General features: G+C 35.7%; 1 protein-coding gene across 2 annotated transcripts in view; it reads left to right on the plus strand.

Annotated features, from left to right (window-relative positions):
* The window catches only part of PIK3CA (phosphatidylinositol-4,5-bisphosphate 3-kinase catalytic subunit alpha), an 87765-nt gene that overhangs the window by 17988 nt on the left and 47093 nt on the right, over positions 1-22684 (plus strand). Inside the window, exon 1 of one of the 2 annotated variants that reach the window (XM_058730556.1) lies at positions 17526-18204. The exons of the other annotated variant lie outside the window; for it this stretch is intronic. The gene's annotated coding sequence lies outside the window, so the exon portion shown is untranslated. Of the gene's footprint in view, positions 1-17525; positions 18205-22684 lie in introns of those variants that run through there. 2 annotated transcript variants of the gene reach the window in all.

Consider the following 22684-nt stretch of genomic DNA (forward strand, 5'->3'; position numbering starts at 1 on the left):
AGGTCAGAGCCTGGGGTCTCCTTTGGGTTCTGAGTCTGCCTCACGCTGTACCCCTTCCCCACTCATGCTCTGTCTCTCTCTCCCTTTCTCTTTCTCTCTCCCTCTCAAAAATAAACAAAAAAGGATGTTTCAATAAACGTTTTTATCATACTCTTTATAAAATAAAACCTATCCCTCCAGATTAAGAACTGGTTACTGAATATTAAGCTCTTTGTCCCTGTTTCACATCCAACCCTGTATGCTCTACTTCATGATGCTTATTTGTATCCCTTGCAGAAACCATATTATAGTACCTGATGGGGTTTCCACAAATGCTGGTTTAATTAAATTCAGCTGACATTTATGTAGGTAACATTTTCTGCAACAACTAAGACAAAAAGTTATCTATAAAAAAAATTTTTTTTTTAAAGTTATCTATATATGTATAAGTATTCAAGTAGGTTTCTGTCATATTTTTTTAATTTTTTTTTTTTTGGGGGGGGGACAGAGAGAGAGCATGAACGGGGGAGGGGCAGAGAGAGAGGGAGACACAGAATCGGAAACAGGCTCCAGGCTCCGAGCCATCAGCCCAGAGCCTGACGCGGGGCTCGAACTCACGGACCGCGAGATCGTGACCTGGCTGAAGTCGGACGCTCAACCGACTGCGCCACCCAGGCGCCCACTGTCATATTTTTTTAAGTTTATTTATTTATTTTGAGAGAGAGAGAGGGAGGGAAGGAGGGAGGGGTTGGGGGCGGGGGGGAGAGAGAGAGAGAGAGAAAGAGAGAATCCTAAGCAGGCTCTGCACTGTCAGCCCAGAGCCTGATGCAGGATTCGAACCCACAAACCACGAGATCATGACCTGAGCCGAAATTGAAAGACTAACTGAGCCACCCAGACACCTCTCCATCATATTTTTTAAAGCTCCATTTTCATAGTTTAAATGTGTTTAGCCTTGCTGTAGACTTCAGCCTTAAGGTGTTGATGGAAATCAACCACCAGCTGCAAGGTTCAGATCCAGTGTGCCATAGAATACACATAGCTATGGCTTCAGCCAAATGTTAGCAATGAAATATTTAGTAGCAACTGTTCTTTTAAAAGAAACATTTTAGATAATTAGAGTCATCTTGTAATATCCTTATACCCAGCTGTCAGCTTTTTACTTTTTCTGCCAATATTTCTGGAACTGAAATCAAGAAAATGGAAATTAGGGTACCATACTTTGACATACACTAAACACTTGAAAAACTGTTATACCTTATAAAGATTTCCAAATAGAGTTCCTCAGTTTCTCAAGGATGTTTATAAAAGGCAAAGACCTATAGTAACCCTCCCCAATATTAAGTTGAAATATATGCATTGGTAAATAATAGGAGCATTAGAGAATTTGAAAAACTGCCTCTATAAATAGACACTGGTCTTGAAGATTATTAAAGTAAATTTGAGCATTTTAATTTCATTTTGAAATTTTGTTGTTTCTTAATTTTTTACCATGTTTAATCAGCATCTCACTATCCTCTGATTCTCCATTTCTTTAGCTTTTGTTATCTTTCTACTTTTAATATACTCAAATCTCCATTTTCTTTTTAAATTTACTTACTTATTTTGAGAGAGAGAAGAGCAGGGTAGGGGCAGAAAGAGAAAGAGAGGAAATCCCAAGCAGGCTCCATGCTGTCAGCACAGAGCCCAGTGTGGGGCTCGAACCCACGAACCCACAAACCGTGAGATCATGACCTGAGCCAAAATCAAGAGTTGGAAGTTTAACTGACTGAGCCACCCAGATGTCCCTGTCAAATGTCTATTTTGTATCATGTCAACTTTAAGTAATAGCCCTGATTCCCCACTATGTTAGACAATGATAATATTATTCTATTTTTCCTTTCAAGTCTTTTCCTACCCTTTCACCACATGTTATACAAATTTTACATTGTCAAGTAATGGTAACATTTACATTCTATTCTACAACCATACTTAACCCTGCTTATGTATTGTCTATAGGTAGATTTTAATAGTTGAAACTAATGTTAGTTATATTAAAATGATTATGTAAAAATGTTTCATTCCACAACTAAGAATCCTAGGATTAGATTTCTTTATGTGTTCAACATCATGAGCCACACAAAGAATATTTTTAGCATTCCAGTCACATGGTTCCTCTTTTCATATACTGTATAAGTTTCTCAAAATTGTGCTGTTTTGCCTCATATTTTGAGCATAATTTTATTATATATTTTGAGTTTTTCCCCAAAGTTTCCAATTGCCTTTTTTTCTATTGTAAAAATAGTCATGTACATTCTTTATATACATGTCTTTAATACCACTAATAACTCCTCAATTTCCTCATCTGTTGCTTAGAGCCAGTTGTATTCTTTTTCCTGAATATTTTTTACTTGGGCCATACAGATTTCATCTTCTAGCTTGGGTTTATTTCTTCCTACAATTGATAAAACTTTATCCTAGGATTGCTTTTTCTTATTATTTATGTTGTTTGGCCACTGGGCCAGTTTCACCATTTCTAGTATAGGATATCTTCTTCTTTCTTGACTTCCATCTGTGGTTGGCTAGAATAATAAATCAGGTCCCTCAGAATTGATTCATGGAAGGAAAACCCATGGAAATACCTTTATTTTTTTTCTTTACACATGATAATTTGCTGAGCATAGAATTCCTGGTCAGTTGTTTTCCAACAGATTTTAATTACTGCAGAGTTTTTCACTTGTTATTTTTTTAATTCCAGTGCAGTTAACATCCAGTGTTTCACCTATATAATATTCACCATGGTTATTAATGAGAAGAATGTTTGTTGGCAGTCAGATAATTGTCCCTTTACATACTACCTATTACCTATTTTCCGCCCTGTGGAAGTTTTTAGGCTCTTATCTTTGTCTTTTATCATATAGTATGCAGGATTTTTTTTTTCCATTTATTCTGCTCCGTTGTCTCTTTTAATCTAAACATGTAGGTCTCTCCAGCTCATATGTTTTTTATTTCTTTAATTTTCTTTCTCCATTTTTCTCTTATTTCTTCTGGAATAACAAGTATTTGGTTGTTGGACCTCTTTGATTCATCTTACATCTGTTTACCCCTTATTTTCAATACATTTCTTTTGCTCTGTGTTTTAGCAGTTTTTTTTTTTAATTTTGAAAATCCAGTAGGTGAGATAGATCATTTAATCTGCATTTTATTATGAATAAAGATGAGTAATTATCTGATATTTTTGGCAACTTGCATTTCTTTCTCTGTGAACTCTCAGTTCATATTCTTCTATCCATTTTTTATTGGGTGGTTCCTATATATACAGTAGGGATTTCTCCCATTGTTAATTATATGAGTAGCAAATAATTTTTACTAGTTCATCTTTTATCTTTGCCTATGGTATTTTTCGACTACATACAGGAATTTTTGTTTCTGTGTAATTGGATTTAGCAATCTTTTTATGGCATCTTGATTTCACTTAGGAAAGACTTATATGTAGAAGGGTCATCTCATGTGTTCTTACTGTATTTTTATGTTTTTTTTTTACATTGTGATTGTTATTCTAAGTAGAATTTATCTGAATGTAAGTTGGGAACCCTCTCTTTTTTTCAAGTGTCCAACCAGTTATTACAAATGGTCTTTTCTCTATTGATTTGAAATGACATCCTTATTTATAATACATTCTGTGTCTATTTTAAATTTTCTGTTCTATTGCTATGAACATCTTAACCATGTAATTATTGTGATTTTATTATATATTTTGATATTTGGTAGGACTAGCCCCTTTTCTCTCCTTTCTTTTTTCCCTCCTCTAATTTCTCCTGAGTTTTCTGCTTTTCTTTTTTTTTTAACATTAGAATCAGCATAATAAGTTCTGCACACACAAATCATACTAGTATTAATTGGGATCATGTTAAATGTATAGATTATTTAAGGGAGAACTGACATCATTATGAATTTGAGTCTTCCTATCTAAGAACATGATAACGTTTCTCCATTCCTTCAAGTCTTTTGTTTTACTCAGAAACATTTTAAAGTTTTCTTTATCTTAAAGCAGTAAAAATTAAACTTTTTCCCCCTCCAAGTGGCTATCAGTATCATCTAGTAAATAATCTATCCTATTACCTCACTTAGAAATTCTGGGTTTTTTTTTTCCCCATACAAAATTGCAGCAACTACTTGTGTTCATTGCTGTACTGAGTTCTGTTCTCTGGATCTGCATCAGCCAATACTATATATACTATTTTTATAACTGAAGCTTTAATGCCTACTAGGCTAGTGTCCCCTCATTATCCTTCTTTTAAACACTCAGTATAATAAAAGCTATTATGAAACTTCTTAGACTGTTTTAAAGGCTCTCTTTCACACACACACACACTCACACAGAAAACTACACCCTCACTTCAGGTGTTAATTATCTTATGTAAAGTATTAGCTAATGGATTGAATAGTTTGTGAAAACATACACCTGCACACTGCACAAATGGCATTTATTCTAGAAATACAATGGGTCATATTTTTTTAAAATTTTTTTTAATGTTTATTTATTTTTGAGACAGAGAGAGACAGAGCATGAACGAGGGAGGGTCAGAGAGAGAGGGAGACACAGAATCTGAAGCAGGCTCCAGGCTCTGAGCTGTCAGCACAGAGCCCAATGCGGGGCTCGAACTCATGGACTGTGAGATCATGACCTGAGCCGAAGTCAGCCACTTAACCGACTGAGCCACCCAGGTGCCCTACAATGGGTCATATTAACACTAGGAAATCTGTAACGCGCATGTACACATACATTTTCTTAATCACTCACACATAAACACATAACCTTAGTAAAAGATGACTTGACATACTAAATAGTAAATGTCCCAAACCAGAAGCTTTAGTCAGGCTTAATAATGAAAGATTCACACTCCATTCATGTTATGAATAACATAAGGAACAATCGATAACTTCTCTTATTTGTGTTGGTGTGCAACACTGATACAGTTAGACAAGGGAAAGAAAATGAGTATAACAAAGGAGGAGACAAATTATTATTTGAAAATTTTGCTTTTCATTTTGTATTTCCATTTCTGTATCCTAACTTCCCATTCATATCCTGCCCTCCAAGTGTAGCCAATGTTAATAGCATGTGATTAATTCTAGGGCAGGGGGAAATAGAAGAGGATAAAGGAATATAATCTGTATTTTTTCATTTTATTCATGTAGAATTATAATCAGCATTTTCTTTTTAAAAGTATATTCTGAGTCTATCATTATATTCCCTTTTTAAATTTGTATTTAATTTTCATCATTAAAATAATTGCATCTTCCAGTAATCACAGAATGATGAGGTTGGGTGATTCTCCTCCATAGGAAACAGGCACAAGAATGCTGGAGTAACTATAATAATACCAGTGAAGATATATTTTAAAATAAAGAGTAATACGTGCTCGCTTCGGCAGCACATATACTAAAATAAAGAGTAATACTAGAGACAGAGAGATACATTTCATAAATGTAAGGGAATGAATACAACAGGAAAATATAAAAATTCTAAGTGTATATCAGTGTAACAGAGGCACAAAATACATGGAAGCAAAAAACCAACAAAACTGAAAGAAATGGTTCAACATTTAGTGTTGGAGATTTTAGTACACTTCTGTCAACAATGGGTAGGATAAGTAGGCAGAAAAACAGGATAAATAAGACTTGCGTAAGGCAAGTTGACCTAATTGACATCTACAATAAATTATACCCAATGCATTCAAAGTGGATTTGAAACATTCATCAGAATGAGCCATTTACTGACCCACACACATAAAATGTATTAGTAAATATAAGAAAATTGAAATTATGCATTGTGTTCTGCAACCACAAGGAATTAAATTTAAAAATCAATACAAAAAAATCAGTACAGAAAGAAATAAGGAAAATCCCCAAATATGTAGAAATTAAATAATGCATTTCTAAGTAACCCATGGGTGAAAGAAGAATTCACAGGGGAAATTAGGAAATATTTTTACCGAATGAAAATAGAAATACAACAACATATGAAAATAATCAGTATATAGCTAAAGCAGTGCTAACAAAGAAATTTGTAGCTTTAAAGACCTACTAGAAAAGAAAGGTCTAAAATCAGTGATCTAAGCTGCTGCTTTAAGAAGCTAGCAAAGAAAGAGTGAATTAAACCCAAAATAAGTAAAAGAAAGGAAATAATAAAGCTCATAGCACAAATCAAGGAAATAGAAAATAGAAAATCAATGAAAAGCTGGTTCTTTAAAAAGTTCAATAAAATTAACAAACCTTTAACTAGAATGATCAAGAAAAAAGATGCAAATAAACAATATTATCTATTTTATAGATACTTAAAAATATAATAAAGGAACATTATGAACAACTTTACACTAACCAATTTGACGACTTAGATGAGGTGGAAAAATTCCTTGCAAAATTCAAATGACCAAAATGGACTCAAGAAGAAATAGAAAATGTAAATAGACTTACATAAAGAAATTCAATTAGTAATTTAAAACCTTCCAACAACAAAAAAAAATCCAGACCCTGAAGGCATAGCTGGTAATTCTGACAAACATGAAAGAATTAAAAATACCAGTCCTACAGAAATTTTCAAAAAATACAGGACTAAAAAATGTCACAACTCACTTTATGAGGCCAACATTACCCACTTACCACAACCAAATGAAGACATTGTGAGAAAAGAAAAATAGTAGCCAATATTCCTCATGAACATAAGACACAAAACCCCTTAACAAAATATTAGCATGTTAAATCTAGCAGTATATAAAAAAAATAATACATCATAGCCATGTGGGATTTATCCTAGTAATGCAAGGCTGGTTTAGCTTCCAAAAAATCAATTCAATGTAATAAAGTTGAAAAAAATATATTTGCATCCCAGTAGATACAGATGACAAAATTCAGTACAGACTTACAATAAAACCTCTCAGCAGAGTAGGAATTGAAGGCACCCTCCTTAACCTGATAAAGGATGTTTATGAAAAAACCATTAACATACTTCATGGTGAATGATTTTATGCATTTCCACTTTAAGATCAAGACCAAGTCAAGGATGTTTGCTGTCACCACTTTTATTCAGTATTACACTGGAGGTCATGCATGGCTGGTGCATTAAGGCAAGAAAAAGAAATGAAAGGACATACAGAATAGAAAGAATGAAGTAAAATTATTCACAGGTGGCATGTATATAGAAAGTTCTAAGAAATCTGCAAAAAAGGATGAGTATGTGAATTTACAAGGCTGTAGAAGATTGTTAATAAACAAGAACTAATTGTATTTCTACATACTAGCAATGAATGATCCAACAATGAAATTAAACAAAAAACCACGGTAATATTGTGTAATTACTTAGAAATGAATTCAACAAAAGATATGCAAAACCTTTACACTGAAAATTACAAAGTATTGCCGACAGAAATTAAAGAAGACCTAAATTAATTGAGAGATACACCATGTTTTTGAATTGGAAGAGTAAATATTGTTAGGGTGGCAGTTCTCATAAAACTGAGCTATAGCGTGAATGCAATCCCAGTCAAAATCTTGTCAGTCTTTTTCATAGGAATTGGCAAAATGATTCTAAAATTTATATGGAAATGCAAAGGCATAAAGTAGCAGCCAAAAAAAAATTTAAGCACAGTCATCTAAGGACTTAAAATACCTGATTTTTAGAATTGCTATGAAGCTACAGTAGTCAGAATGGTTCAGTATTAGCATAAGGATAGACATATAGATGAATGGAGGAAATTTGGAATCTAGAAATTGAACCATACTTAATAGGATAATTGATTTTTTACAAAAGTACTAATATAATTCAAGGGGGAAAGAATAATCTTTTCAAAAAATGGTTCTAGAATAACTAGATGTCCATTTGGAGAAAACTTTTTTTTTTTTATTTTTTTTTATTTTTGGGACAGAGAGAGACAGAGCATGAACGGGGGAGGGGCAGAGAGAGAGGGAGACACAGAATCGGAAACAGGCTCCAGGCTCCGAGCCATCAGCCCAGAGCCCGACGCGGGCCTCGAACTCACGGACCGCGAGATCGTGACCTGGCTGAAGTCGGACGCTTAACCGACTGCGCCACCCAGGCGCCCCTGGAGAAAACTTTTTTAAGTTCATTTACTTTGAGAGGGAGAAAGAGTGGGAGAGAGGGAGAGAGAATCTTGGGCAGGCTCTGCACTTTCTACAGAGCCCCACGTGGGGCTCAAACTCACAAACCCTTGAGATAGTGACCTGAGCATTTGGAGAAATTTTTAAAAAGATCCTTAACACAATCTTCACACTAAACCCCCAAAATTCATTCAAAATGGATCCTAGACCTAAACATAAATGGTAAAAATGAAAACATCCTACTAAGTGAAAGAAGCTAGACACAAAACATTGCATACTGAATGATTTCAGTTATGTGAAAGTCCAGAATAAGAAAAAACATACAAAGACAGAAACCGAATTATTAGTTACCTAGGACCTAGGGTAAGAATGAAGATTGAGGATTGACAACAAAGGGAGAAAACTTATAGGGGTAGGTAGCTGTTTTTAACTTGATTGTGGTGGTAATTTTCACAACTGTTACACATTTACCAAGACACATTGAACCAAATTTTAAATTACCTCAGATAAATAAAAATACAATCATGTTGTTTTAAATTACTACTGAAAGGGGCGCCTGGGTGGCTCAGTCGGTTAAGCGTCCGACTTCAGCTCAGGTCACAATCTCGCGGTCCGTGAGTTCAAGCCCCGCGTCGGGCTCTGGGCTGATGGCTCAGAGCCTGGAGCCTGCTTCGGATTCTGTGTCTCCCTCTCTCTCTGCCCCTCCCCCGTTCATGCTCTGTCTCTCTCTGTCTCAAAAATAAATAAACGTTAAAAAAATTTTTTAATTACTACTGAAAGATTAATTAAAAAGTTTACCACTCCTCCTTCCTCCCATCCTGTCCCCTAAACTTGTCTTGCCTTAAGTAATTCTTCAGGAAAACCACTTTCAACTATTTCAGCTGCTCATATTTACCACTTATAATAATGGGGTATATTGCTATCTCTTGGTCCACCAATATTTGACATCCATTAATTTCTTCTTATAACATGATTTTACCTCTTTTAATGCCTTACTTTGCCTTATCTCATGTCCTAGTATATTATTTCTGGCTAAATATACACTTAGTGTTTTTATTATTATGACCACATAATATTATTCAGTAATGAAACAAATAGTGCATGTGGTTATATCTTTTATGGTACAATATTTTTGTGTTTATTGTTTAAATTAATTACCTCATTTAAAAATTTTGCTTAGTTAAACCATCATATCTGAGTTTCTTCCCACATGCTTCGAGCCTCTTTGTAATACCATTCACCCATGAGATAGTTTGGTTATTTTCCAAAGATACCTTCCTAGAGACTTCAGTTTCTCTGATTTAATCTTGACTGCTCCCTAGGTCTGTTTCACAGCTGTTTCGGTAAGACTTCTCTTTGCTCTCATCCTGGAAATTCCCTACACCTGCTTCCTGTGTTGCAGCCTTCATTTCCTGTACCCTATATCTTCATGGTTTATTCCCTCATTTACAGGAGCATATCCTTTAGTGGCTTCCTGAAAAGAGATAACTGAGAGGTAAATTTTTTGAGATTTTTGCATACCTGAATATGTCATTTTCTACTCCTACAATTATGTGATATTTTAGATGAGTGTAGAATCCTAGATTGAAAATCATTTTTACTCAGAATTTTTACAGTATTCTTTCTTCTGGTTTCCAGTTGTGCTATTTAGTGGTCCAGTGCCATTTCTGGTTCCTGATCTTTTATTTATTTATTTTTCTCTTTGGAAGTGTTTATTATCTTCTCTTCATGCCTAGTATTCTGAAACTTTAAAGCATTGTATTTTTCATTTATTGTACTGTGCACTATGTAGGTCCTTGCTTCCTGCCGACTTAACATCCTTCAGCTCTTGGAAACTTTTTGCCTTTTTTGATATATTCTCACCTCTGTTTTCATTGGTCTTTCTGGAATTCCTACAAATCAGGTATTAAACTTCCTGGATTTCTTTTTCTAATATTTTACCTTTCCCTTCTATTACTCATCTCTTTCTCTTTTTTCTGCCTTGTGGAAAATTGCCTTGATTCAAGTTTTCATTGAACTTTTTTTCAGCTCTTATTGTCTAATTATTCTTTTCTTGTTGATTGCTCATCTGGTAAATGATAATAGTATTTTCTCTTAGAATATCTTAGTTTTCTTGACATTTTTTTCTGTTCCATCATTGTTTCTCAGCACTCCTATGATGTTTTGGTCTCTGTCTTTAGTATTGGAGACTTGCCTGAAATGCATAAGAATTTTTGACTGTCATTCATATTTAAAAGAATTTAAATTTTTTTTTTAACTTTTTTAAATTTATTTTTGAGACAGAGAGAGACAGAGCATGAACGGGGGAGGGTCAGAGAGAGAGGGAGACACAGAATCGGAAGCAGGCTCCAGGCTCTGAGCCATCAGCCCAGAGCCTGACGCAGGGCTCGAACTCACGGACCGCGAGATGGTGACCTGAGCTGAAGTCAGACACTTAACCGACTGAGCCACCCAGGCACCCCCATATTTAAAAGAATTTAAAGGCTGGTGGGAAATAGAGTTTGAGAGCAGAGCTCTTGTCTGTTGGTGGACCATGCTCTAGGAAATCCCGAAATGTCATGATCTTTCTCTGGGTTAGTCAGTTTTGGATCTTTTTCTGGAGAAAATTTATCATCTCCTGTGTAGAGCTGCAAGTGCTCTTGAGCCATACTGAAGAAAGGGGCTTCGAGTCTTTCTTATAATCTTCTGGTTTTAGTCACAACTTTACCCTTATCTACTTCTGTGTATATTTAAGTCCAAAGTCCCTTGGGTTTAATTTTTCCAGAAACTCTACCTTCTGAGTTCTGAAGGATTGGGAAGTCATTGACTACACTAAGTGGACTTAACCTGGAATTCTAATAGTTCCAGGTATCTCCTAGCTCCAAACCTTTCTGAGGTTAAGAATTGGCTTGCTTCTTATCTATAGGCACTTAAATTTAATATTCCTCATCTCAATGAGCATTCTCTCTTTTTTTTTTTTTTTAGCCTGTCTATATGTTATGGTTTAGGGTTACAGTTTTCTGGCTTTATCAAAGAAGGTGTTTACCTTATTCTCCTTATTTGGGAGTGATTGGAGGCACAGAGGTTTTTACCCTGATATTTTGAAATCAGAAGTCTGATTTTTTTTTTTATTGTTTTTAATGTTTTATTTATTTTTGAGAGAGAGAGACAGAGCATGAGCAGGGGAGGGACAGAGAGAGGGAGACACAGAACTGGCAGCAGGCTCCAGGCTCCACAGTCACCACAGAGCCCAATGCGGGGCTCGAACTCATGAACTGTGAAATCATGACCTGAGCCAAAGTCGGAGGCTTAACCAGCTGAGCCAACCCAGGCGCCCCTGTTTCTTCCCTTTTTATAAGCACACTGTTCTACAGCTCTTCCTCAACCTCCTTGTGTATTTTGGTGTTCTTTTCGTATTAGTACACATAGATCTACATCATTCATCTTTTTTTTTTTTTTTTTTTAATTTTTTTTATTTTTATTTTTGGGACAGAGAGAGACAGAGCATGAACGGGGGAGGGGTAGAGAGAGAGGGAGACACAGAATCGGAAACAGGCTCCAGGCTCCGAGCCATCAGCCCAGAGCCTGACACGGGGCTCGAACTCACGGACCGCGAGATTGTGACCTGGCTGAAGTCAGACGCTTAACCGACTGCGCCACCCAGGCGCCCCTACATCATTCATCTTAATAGCTGTGTAGGATTTCATAAATTACACTACTATAATTTACATAATTATTACCCTATTAATATGAGGTTGTTTCCAGTTTTTTGCTTTCATGAACATTGCCTCTTTGAATATTCTTTAACCTGCTTTTTGGTAAATTTGTACAAATATATCCATATAATAACTTCTGCTGGGAGATTGCCTAGCCTAAGAATATGTACATTTTAAATTTTGAATCATATTGGAGTGCCTGAGTAGACCAGTTGGTTACATGTCCAAGTCTTGATTTTGGCTCACATCATGATCTCACAGTTTGTGAATTCAAGCCCCACGTCAGGTTCTGTGCTGGCAGTGCAGAGCCTGCTTCAGATTCTCTCTCCCTCTCCCTCTGCACCTACCCTGCTTTCATTCTCTCTCTCTCTCTCTCTCTCTCTCAAAATAAATAAATATTTAATCATATTGTTAGAATTGTCTTCTAGAAAGTTTACATTTCCACCAACTTTCTAAGAGTGCTATTTTTACAGTCATGGGTTTCATCAAGCTTAATTTTTTTTTCAATCTGATAAGTAAAAAATGGGAATATATCATTGTTTTTATTTTCATTTTAAAATTATTGCCTTAAGCTTATCCCATTTAAATTTCCTTTTCTGCAAACTATTTGCAATGCTTTCTTATTCATCTTTTTCTTACTGACTTGTCCAAACTATTTGTAAATTACCAAAAATAAATTAGCCTTTTGTCCTATCTGTTGTAAATACATCTTTACAAGTTTGCCAGTGGTCTTTGAATTTGGTTTGTGGTACTTTTGCCAGACCAAAATCTTTTATTTAGTCATATTTATCCACTTTTTTCCCCGTATGTCTTCTTGGTATTATACCATTAATATGTAAATAAACCATAGTTTTCCTTTATATGAACAATAACCAATTATATAATGGACGAGAAGAACTCATTTATAAAATTAACAATAAGATCACTTATCTAGAAATAAGCTTAGTAAGCCATAGCAGAACTTACATGAAGCAATCTTTTAAAACTCTACTGAGAAGGCAAAGATTTCTTGGACAAGACACAAGAAGCACTAATAAAAGAAAATAAGATGAATAAGACTTTATCAAAATTAAAATTTTTTGCTCATCAAAAGACAGAATGGGAAAAAAAATATTCTCAGTTTTTACTGAGTGACAGAAGTGACAAAAGAACTTACACCAGAATATATAAAGAACCTCTGAAATCAACATTATAAAAAATCAACTACCAAATACAAAAATGCATACTCAAACAGACATTTCACAGAAGATAAACAAATGGCCAGTGAGCACATGAAGAAATTTCAACATCATTAGTCATCAGTAAACAGTAAAACACTATGGTTTTAATTTGTAGAGGTACCACTACATACCCACTAGAATAGCTTAAATGGAAAAACTCATACCACTAACTAGTTATGAGGATAAAGAGCAACTGGAATTCTCACTTATTGCTGGCAGTAATGCAAAATGGTCAGTCACTTTGGAGAACTGGTAGGTAGGTAAACATAATGTTTACCTTATGTATTGAGAGGTCCCCAACACCATCCCCAGGTTTGTTTGCTAGCCAAGAGGATTCATAGGACTTGGTGTGTAATCATATGTATGATCAAAGAGTACAAACCACAGTCAACAAAAGGAAAAGGTACATGGGGAGAAATCCAGGGGAGATTATGTGCAGGCTTCCAAGGGTCCTTTTGTAGTGGAGTCACCCAAGGTAGACTTAATTTCCCCAGCAAGAAGTTGAGACAACATGTATGAAATGTAGACAACCAGGAAAGCTTGTTAGGTTCAGCACACAAATGTTTTGAGGCTGATCCTTCTGCCCAACACATACCCAAATTCCAGAAGGCAAGCAGATACTCAATATAAACCATATTGTTTTCATTAACAGTTAAGGCACAGTGAGCCACTTTTATCAGTTAGGGAGTAAGAATTCACTAAACTCCTTGATCCAACTTCCTAAATACCCGCCAAGGGCCAACTTTGCAAGCAGGCCTTCTTAAGGACAAGTAGTCAGTCTGCATACCTTACAACCCAGTATTTTACTGCTGAGTATTTACCAAAAGAAGTGAAAGTATATGTCCACTAAAACAAAAAAACTAATGTAAGAATGTTCGTGGCCAAAACTGGAAACAGCTCATATATTCAACAATTGGAGAATGGATAAATGAGCTGAAATATATTTTGGTCTGCTACTTGGCAATTAAAAAGAATTAATTGGTCATATATCAACAGCATGCATAAATCTCAAATGCAGTATGTTAAGCAAAAGAAGCCAAACACAAAATAGTATATACACTGTATAATTCAATTTATATGAAGTCAAGAACCTGCAAAAGTGACCTATGATTACAGAAATCAAAATGTGATAATCAAGGGGCAGAGAGAGAAATGAATTGCAAAAGAGCATGAAATAATGTTCCGGGTTAATAGATATGTTCTATATCTTGGTTTGTATGGTGGTTACATGGATATAAAAAGTTGTTGAAAGTCATCAAACTGAACACTTAAGCTCAGTTAAGAACACAGTGCAGTTCACTGTAAGTTAATTACAGTACAATTAAAAAGTTAATACTAAGGAACATTGAAAAACAGAAAACTGTAAGTACATACTTGGATAGGAAGTATGCCTCCCTAAACTAGTAGAAATCAGAGTTTCTCAATCAAAATACCAGTTTTGCTTTGATCTTTGTTTTGACTTTAACGAAATGAATCTGAAGTTAATTTGGAATTAGAAACCAGGTTTAATGGGACTGAATGGAAAGCATTTGGGCTGAATTGAAAGGATAGGTATGATTGAAATGGCAATGAATAGGAATAGAGGTAGGAGAAAGATCATGGGCCCTTTTTCCAAAACCAAAAAAAAATCTGTAAAGGAAAATGATTGATCTAGAAAGCTTAGAGTTTGAAGTGTGGGGGGAAAGAGAGTAAGGGGGGGAGCATAGTTGTAATGGTTGGTGAGGCTTTGAGTTTGAACTATATTCTGTAGATACTAGAAATTCACCATATTATTTTAATTGAGTAGTGATGTGATTAGGTAGATGTTTTAGGTAGCCAGTATTCCTCACACTGGCTAATTAATTGGGGAGGGAAGAAACTAAATACTGTGCTTTCACGGCTTTTTGCCTTAGTTCATACAGCACTTAGGCTGCTGCTCATTTTGTACCAGTCAGAAATCCTATCATTCATTAAGCACCTTTCCCTTAAGCGCATACATACGCTTTGTCCTGTAATTACTATATTCTGCTTTTCAGATTGTAAGGTATTAGAACTCTATTCTTTTCACCTTCATTTATATACACATATGAATGATCTTCTCCCTCTTCTTTTCCATCAGTCATCCCTTCACTTTAATTGCCAGTGTGTTATAGATAGCAATTACTTTATGAAGGCTTGTTGAATTAGAGACCTGTCATTGTTCCATATGAGAACTTGTTAGGGTTTAGAAGTGATAGACAAGATGCCCCCCCCCGCCAAAGTGATGCATTTGAGGGTGATTTAATGGGTGGAAGTGACATCATGCAAGACAAGTTGAGAACTCCAAAGGGTCCAGCCTTGGAGATTGAGAGAGTGGTGGTGTCATGAATACACAGAGTAAGAGGTACCAACAAGAAAAACAATTAAAAGAGGCCAGGAAAATATCCTAGAAAGATTATTTTGACTTTTATTGGGGAAATTTGGGGGGAAATTTTAAATCATTTAAAACATCAATAGTTCCTTACCTTTGTAACTTTTACCTTTCAATTATGAAGATATTTTAAGACAAGATATAGAATACGAACCTGAGAACTTCCTAACATTTAACGTTATGGAAATAATCCACTTTTAGACTGTTCTCTACATTATTGCAGTGACTTTGTAATAGATTACTCAAATAGTGAAGGGGAGGTAGGGGTGTGTGTGTGTGTGTGTGTGTGTGTGTGTGTGTGTGTGTGTGTGTCTGTCTGTATTTTGTCCTGGGAAGATGACATTATGATTATGACAGGACAGAACAAAAGAGCAGTACTGAAAATAGTTAGATTAAAGGTTGTTTTTCTGTCACCACACACCAGATATGTAGAGTAGTAAAAGCAGACAGATGGACAGTTCTGCTAGTTTCGGAGTGTTCGAATACAGAAAAGAAACATTCTGTTCCATTTATTCAGAAAAGGAATTTCTAGGCTAAATTACTGGTTTCAGTAATAAGTTTCATATTCTGACCAAAGAAACATTTTTTTTTTTACCCTGGGGATAATGACTCATGCTCTTCTCAGAATTTTGCTTTTGTGCAAACTAAAGTGCAGTCATAAATACAGCACTGTTATTTGGATCTTAGTGCTAATGATACCATTGTGAGAGACTAGTGATGGGTAAGAACACTAGTATTGTAAAGCCAATTGAAACAAAGGGACCAAGCACAGGTTTTAATTAGCCGTTTCCTAGGGACGTTAAAGTAGATTTTTTTTTAAACTAATAAGCTAATTATTGTGGTTTTGTTAATTACACTTTAAAAATAGAGCCCATACTTTTATCTTAAAAGAAAAAAAACCATCATTTTGAGGTTGAGACAAAAGGTGAATTTCTGATTTCCAGTATTGACACTGGGAATACTTTATAGAATTTTTCTGTGCCTTTTTTTCTTATGCCCCACCAAATTGGTATGAGACTATCAAACTGTGATCCCTTAGACCATGAAGCCACTGTCAAATGATAGGAAGTATAAGCATTGACTAGATGAAATTAAAAGTTTAGACAGTCCAGTTTTAGTTTAACCTTAATCTTGCAATTTTAGAAATAGCAGTTTGAATGTGCTCTTTACCATAGATGCTCTCACTTTAAATTTTTACCTAAGCATTCTCCATCACGTATCCATCCCTGTAGTAAGCATTACTGAGCGCAGACTCAAAAGTCCCTTTTATCATCCCCCACAATCTCTTTCTTTGCACACTCATTCCCTTTGAGTATTACTCCGTAGTGAGGGTTCAGAATTTTAGCCCTTTTAAATTTTCTTCTTCAAACTTTCTTACATCTTTCTCTGTGCCTTTAATTTCAGCAAGATTACCTAATACATTATAATGTGTGAAGTAGTTGTTGGGATAATAGACAGTTTAATGACTTAGGTTAAATAACTAGTTCCTGTCAGTCGATACATTTTCTAAGGAAGCAGTTTAACTTAATGAATTATTATAAGGTATTTTTTATTGTTTAAACTATATACCTTAAGTGGTCAACTGGTGACATTGAACATCAATGAATAAAATAGAAATACTGTATGTACTGATTGCTTATGTTGCTATTTTTACACATTTACACCCATTTCAATTTGTCATTCTCATTGCTCTCATTTTAAGGTATAGCAACTGTAGTTTCCCAGACATACAGTGTATTATACTATATTAAGTATAAGTTAACAGTAAATGTTTAAAATGCAAAGACCATCTAATATATCTCTTTCATCATTAAATGGATTCTGAAGTACTGTGCCCATATTAGAGTGGCTGAAAAAAAATGATTTTTAAAAATGTTTGCGCTTCCATGCCTCCACATTGTTGTTGCTATCACTCATAGAACTCTTCTGTTCACATGTCAGTAGGTGATGCTTGTGCTGAAAGTAAGCCCCTCTCTCTCTGATTGCACTTCTGGGAGGTCTGTGTTCCTTTGCTTCCAAACAGCTATTCTGCATTATTTAAAATTTTGCTTTAGTGAAATAGCCTTTTTATCAGAGATCAAATATTGAAGGATGATAAATCATGATTAAAGTTGGTCAATAATTCAGTGGAGTTTTTTGCCCTTACTATTAAATACTAAACTATTCTGTTATTGCCAGAAAATGGAGCGGATGGCAGATTTTGGGTTTACAATGTTGAGTTGGTCAAAAATGAAAATTATACTCCAAAGCAAAGAGACCTTCTGTGAAATAAATCTGGTGAATATATTGGGTCTGCTAGTACCCCCAGTCAAAGCTAGCTCTCCTTATTGGACTGGACTAGACTAGACTGAACATTTACTATTTTGTCACTTGGGGGTTCTTTTCTCTTTGTGGCCACAAACTACTCATTCTGAGGAAGACAGAACAACTGGATCTACTGAGAAATCTGTAGCTAACTCTGGTCTCACTTTATAATGGCAGTAGACTCATCTTTTCATTGTCAAGAAAGACCATATGGTTAATTGCTGGAGTGCAGGCAGGTTTTAATGCATCTAGACACTACCAGGCTACCACCAGAAGGAATAGTACTTGACTAGAAGCCCCCATAGTAGTTAAACTATGTCTTCATCCTGTGACATAAAGAAATAAGATAGCTGTTCATTCTTGGTGAATATAGAAAACAAAAGGGAACACTGTGAAGCACGTGTTTTCCCGAAGTTCATCCACCCTCACCCATAGTAGCAGGAAGACTTGGAAGAAGATTGTTGAAGTATTCAAAGCCATGGAAAGGCTTGTGAAGGAATTAAACTATACCAGATAAGTAAGTAAGTAAATAAATAAATAAATAAGTAAATAAGTAAGTAAATAAATAAATAAGAAAAAGTCATTTGATAAACTTTAGGAAGGAAGTTTGTGGCTTACGGAAACATTTTGCCTTCAGTGTGTTACAGATCTTTAAAAGAATAAAGTCAAGTGAGCTGGAAGACATATTGCTAGGGTTACCTTTTGCTAGATGTTCTTAATTCAGATGTTTAATCTGGATATTCTTAAACTTTTTAGTGAATTTATCCAGCTAGGACCTGAATAATGTACTCTTTTGTCTCTTCTTTTTCTGTACATCACTAGCAGCTAGGAAATAACAGTTTTACAAATCAACCAAATCCAGGATGGTGTTAGCTTCTTTAGGGCAAGAATGAATGAGGTTATTTTTGGTGAAGTCCCAGGCTTTTGAAAGAGAGGGGAGAGTTAGTTTTCATACAAACTTTAATCAGAAAAGTTAGAGTCCTTTTATACTTCTTAATCCGTCAATCAAGAAAGAAACAATGTACTTGACAGATATATTTAGAACTCTGCATCCCAAAGCAACAGAATATACTTTCTTCTCGAGTGCACATGGAACATTCTCCAAGATAGATCATATACTGGGTCACAAAACAGCCCTTCATAAGTGTACAAGAATTGAAATTATACCATGCATACTTTCAGACCACAATGCTATGAAGCTTGAAATCAACCACAGGAAAAAGTCTGGAAAACCTCCAAAAGCATGGAGGTTAAAGAACACCCTACTAACGAATGAGTGGGTCAACCAGGCAATTAGAGAAGAAATTAAAAAATATATGGAAACAAACGAAAATGAAAATACAACAATCCAAACTCTTTGGGACGCAGCGAAGGCAGTCCTGAGAGGAAAATACATTGCAATCCAGGCCTATCTCAAGAAACAAGAAAAATCCCAAATACAAAATCTAACAGCACACCTAAAGGAAATAGAAGCAGAACAGCAAAGGCAGCCTAAACCCAGCAGAAGAAGAGAAATCATAAAGATCAGAGCAGAGATAAACAATATAGAATCTAAAAAAACTGTAGAGCAGATCAACGAAACCAAGAGTTGGTTTTTTGAAAAAATAAACAAAATTGACAAACCTCTAGCCAGGATTCTCAAAAAGAAAAGGGAGATGACCCAAATAGATAAAATCATGAATGAAAATGGAATTATTACAACCAATCCCTCAGAGATACAAACAATTATCAGGGAATACTATGAAAAATTATATGCCAACAAATTGGACAACCTGGAAGAAATGGACAAATTCCTAAACACCCACACTCTTCCAAAACTCAATCAGGAGGAAATAGAAAGCTTGAACAGACCCATAACCAGTGAAGAAATTGAATCGGTTATCAAAAATCTCCCAACAAATAAGAGTCCAGGACCAGATGGCTTCCCAGGGGAGTTCTACCAGACGTTTAAAGCAGAGATAATACCTATCCTTCTCAAGCTATTCCAAGAAATAGAAAGGGAAGGAAAACTTCCAGACTCATTCTATGAAGCCAGTATTACTTTGATTCCTAAACCAGACAGAGACCCAGTAAAAAAAGAGAACTACAGGCCAATATCCCTGATGAATATGGATGCAAAAATTCTCAATAAGATACTAGCAAATCGAATTCAACTGCATATAAAAAGAATTATTCACCATGATCAAGTGGGATTCATTCCTGGGATGCAGGGCTGGTTCAACATTCGCAAATCGATCAACGTGATACATCACATTAACAAAAAAAAAGAGAAGAACCATATGATCCTGTCAATCGATGCAGAAAAGGCCTTTGACAAAATCCAGCACCCTTTCTTAATAAAAACCCTTGAGAAAGTCGGGATAGAAGGAACATACTTAAAGATCATCAAAGCCATTTATGAAAAGCCCACAGCTAACATCATCCTCAATGGGGAAAAACTGAGAGCTTTTTCCCTGAGATCAGGAACACGACAGGGATGCCCACTCTCACCGCTGTTGTTTAATATAGTGCTGGAAGTTCTAGCATCAGCAATCAGACAACAAAAGGAAATCAAAGGCATCAAAATTGGCAAAGATGAAGTCAAGCTTTCGCTTTTTGCAGATGACATGATATTATACATGGAAAATCCGATAGACTCCACCAAAAGTCTGCTAGAACTGATACATGAATTCAGCAAAGTTGCAGGATACAAAATCAATGTACAGAAATCAGTTGCATTCTTATACACTAACAATGAAGCAACAGAAAGACAAATAAAGAAACTGATCCCATTCACAATTGCACGAAGAAGCATAAAATACCTAGGAATAAATCTAACCAAAGATGTAAAAGATCTGTATGCTGAAAACTATAGAAAGCTTATGAAGGTAATTGAAGAAGATATAAAGAAATGGAAAGACATTCCCTGCTCATGGATTGGAAGAATAAATATTGTCAAAATGTCAATACAACCCAAAGCTATCTACACATTCAATGCAATCCCAATCAAAATTGCACCAGCATTCTTCTTGAAACTAGAACAAGCAATCCTAAAATTCATATGGAACCACAAAAGGCCCCGAATAGCCAAAGTAATTTTGAAGAAGAAGACCAAAGCAGGAGGCATCACAATCCCAGACTTTAGCCTCTACTACAAAGCTGTCATCATCAAGACAGCATGGTATTGGCATAAAAACAGACACATAGACCAATGGAATCGAATAGAAACCCCAGAACTAGACCCACAAACGTATGGCCAACTCATTTTTGACAAAGCAGGAAAGAACATCCAATGGAAAAAAGACAGTCTCTTTAACAAATGGTGCTGGGAGAACTGGACAGCAACATGCAGAAGGTTGAAACTAGACCACTTTCTCACACCATTCACAAAAATAAACTCAAAATGGATAAAGGACCTGAATGTGAGACAGGAAACCATCAAAACCTTAGAGGAGAAAGCAGGAAAAGACCTCTCTGACCTCAGCCGTAGCAATCTCTTACTCGGCACATCCCCAAAGGCAAGGGAATTAAAAGCAAAAGTGAATTACTGGGACCTTATGAAGATAAAAAGCTTCTGCACAGCAAAGGAAACAACCAACAAAACTAAAAGGCAACCAACGGAATGGGAAAAGATATTTGCAAATGACACATCGGACAAAGGGCTAGTATCCAAAATCTATAAAGAGCTCATCAAACTCCACACCCGAAAAACAAATAACCCAGTGAAGAAATGGGCAGAAAACATGAATAGACACTTCTCTAAAGAAGACATCCGGATGGCCAACAGGCACATGAAAAGATGTTCAACGTCGCTCCTCATCAGGGAAATACAAATCAAAACCACACTCAGATACCACCTCACGCCAGTCAGAGTGGCCAAAATGAAGAAATCAGGAGACTATAGATGCTGGAGAGGATGTGGAGAGACGGGAACCCTCTTGCACTGTTGGTGGGAATGCAAATTGGTGCAGCCGCTCTGGAAAGCAGTGTGGAGGTTCCTCAGAAAATTAAAAATAGACCTACCCTATGACCCAGCAATAGCACTGCTAGGAATTTATCCAAGGGATACAGGAGTACTGATGCATAGGGGCACTTGTACCCCAATGTTTATAGCAGCACTCTCAACAATAGCCAAATTATGGAAAGAGCCTAAATGTCCATCAACTGATGAATGGATAAAGAAATTGTGGTTTATATACACAATGGAATACTACGTGGCAATGAGAAAAAATGAAATATGGCCTTTTGTAGCAACGTGGATGGAACTGGAGAGTGTGATGCTAAGTGAAATAAGCCATACAGAGAAAGACAGATACCATATGGTTTCACTCTTATGTGGATCCTGAGAAACGTAACAGAAACCCATGGGGGAGGGGAAGGGAAAAAAAAAAAAAAAGAGGTTAGAGTGGGAGAGAGCCAAAGCATAAGAGACTGTTAAAAACTGAGAACAAACTGAGGGTTGATGGGGGGTGGGAGGGAGGGCAGGGTGGGTGATGGGTATTGAGGAGGGCACCTTTTGGGATGAGCACTGGGTGTTGTATGGAAACCAATTTGACAGTAAATTTCATATATTAAAAAATAAATAAATAAATAAATAAATAAATAAATAAATAAATAAATAAATAAATTTAAAATAAAAAAAAAAAAAGAAAGAAAGAAACAATGTGTGGTTGGCAACATCTGTGTAATTCCAAGTAATATATTGATATTCTTCCTGAAGTAGATAGGACATGAGTCTCATTTGTAAAGGGGAATTACAAAGGACTGTGAGCCCCATATTTTGGGTATCATCAGTAATAAGTTTATAAACTTACTTATGAAAGGTTAATCTTTCAGGCCCTTTTCTCTTTATGTTCCATGGGAGCTAAAATATTTGATTAGCAGGAAATTAGAGTAACATTTCAAGAACCCCTCCATATTTTGCATTTCCTTCCTTCCTGGGCTGGTCTCCATTGATCTGATATTGGTTAAATTTTCATGAAGGCAATCAGGTGCATAATTAAGGTTCTATTTTCCCT

This window comes from Neofelis nebulosa, chromosome 5 (genome assembly GCF_028018385.1).
Source record: "Neofelis nebulosa isolate mNeoNeb1 chromosome 5, mNeoNeb1.pri, whole genome shotgun sequence".
In the NCBI taxonomy this organism is placed as follows: domain Eukaryota; kingdom Metazoa; phylum Chordata; class Mammalia; order Carnivora; family Felidae; genus Neofelis; species Neofelis nebulosa.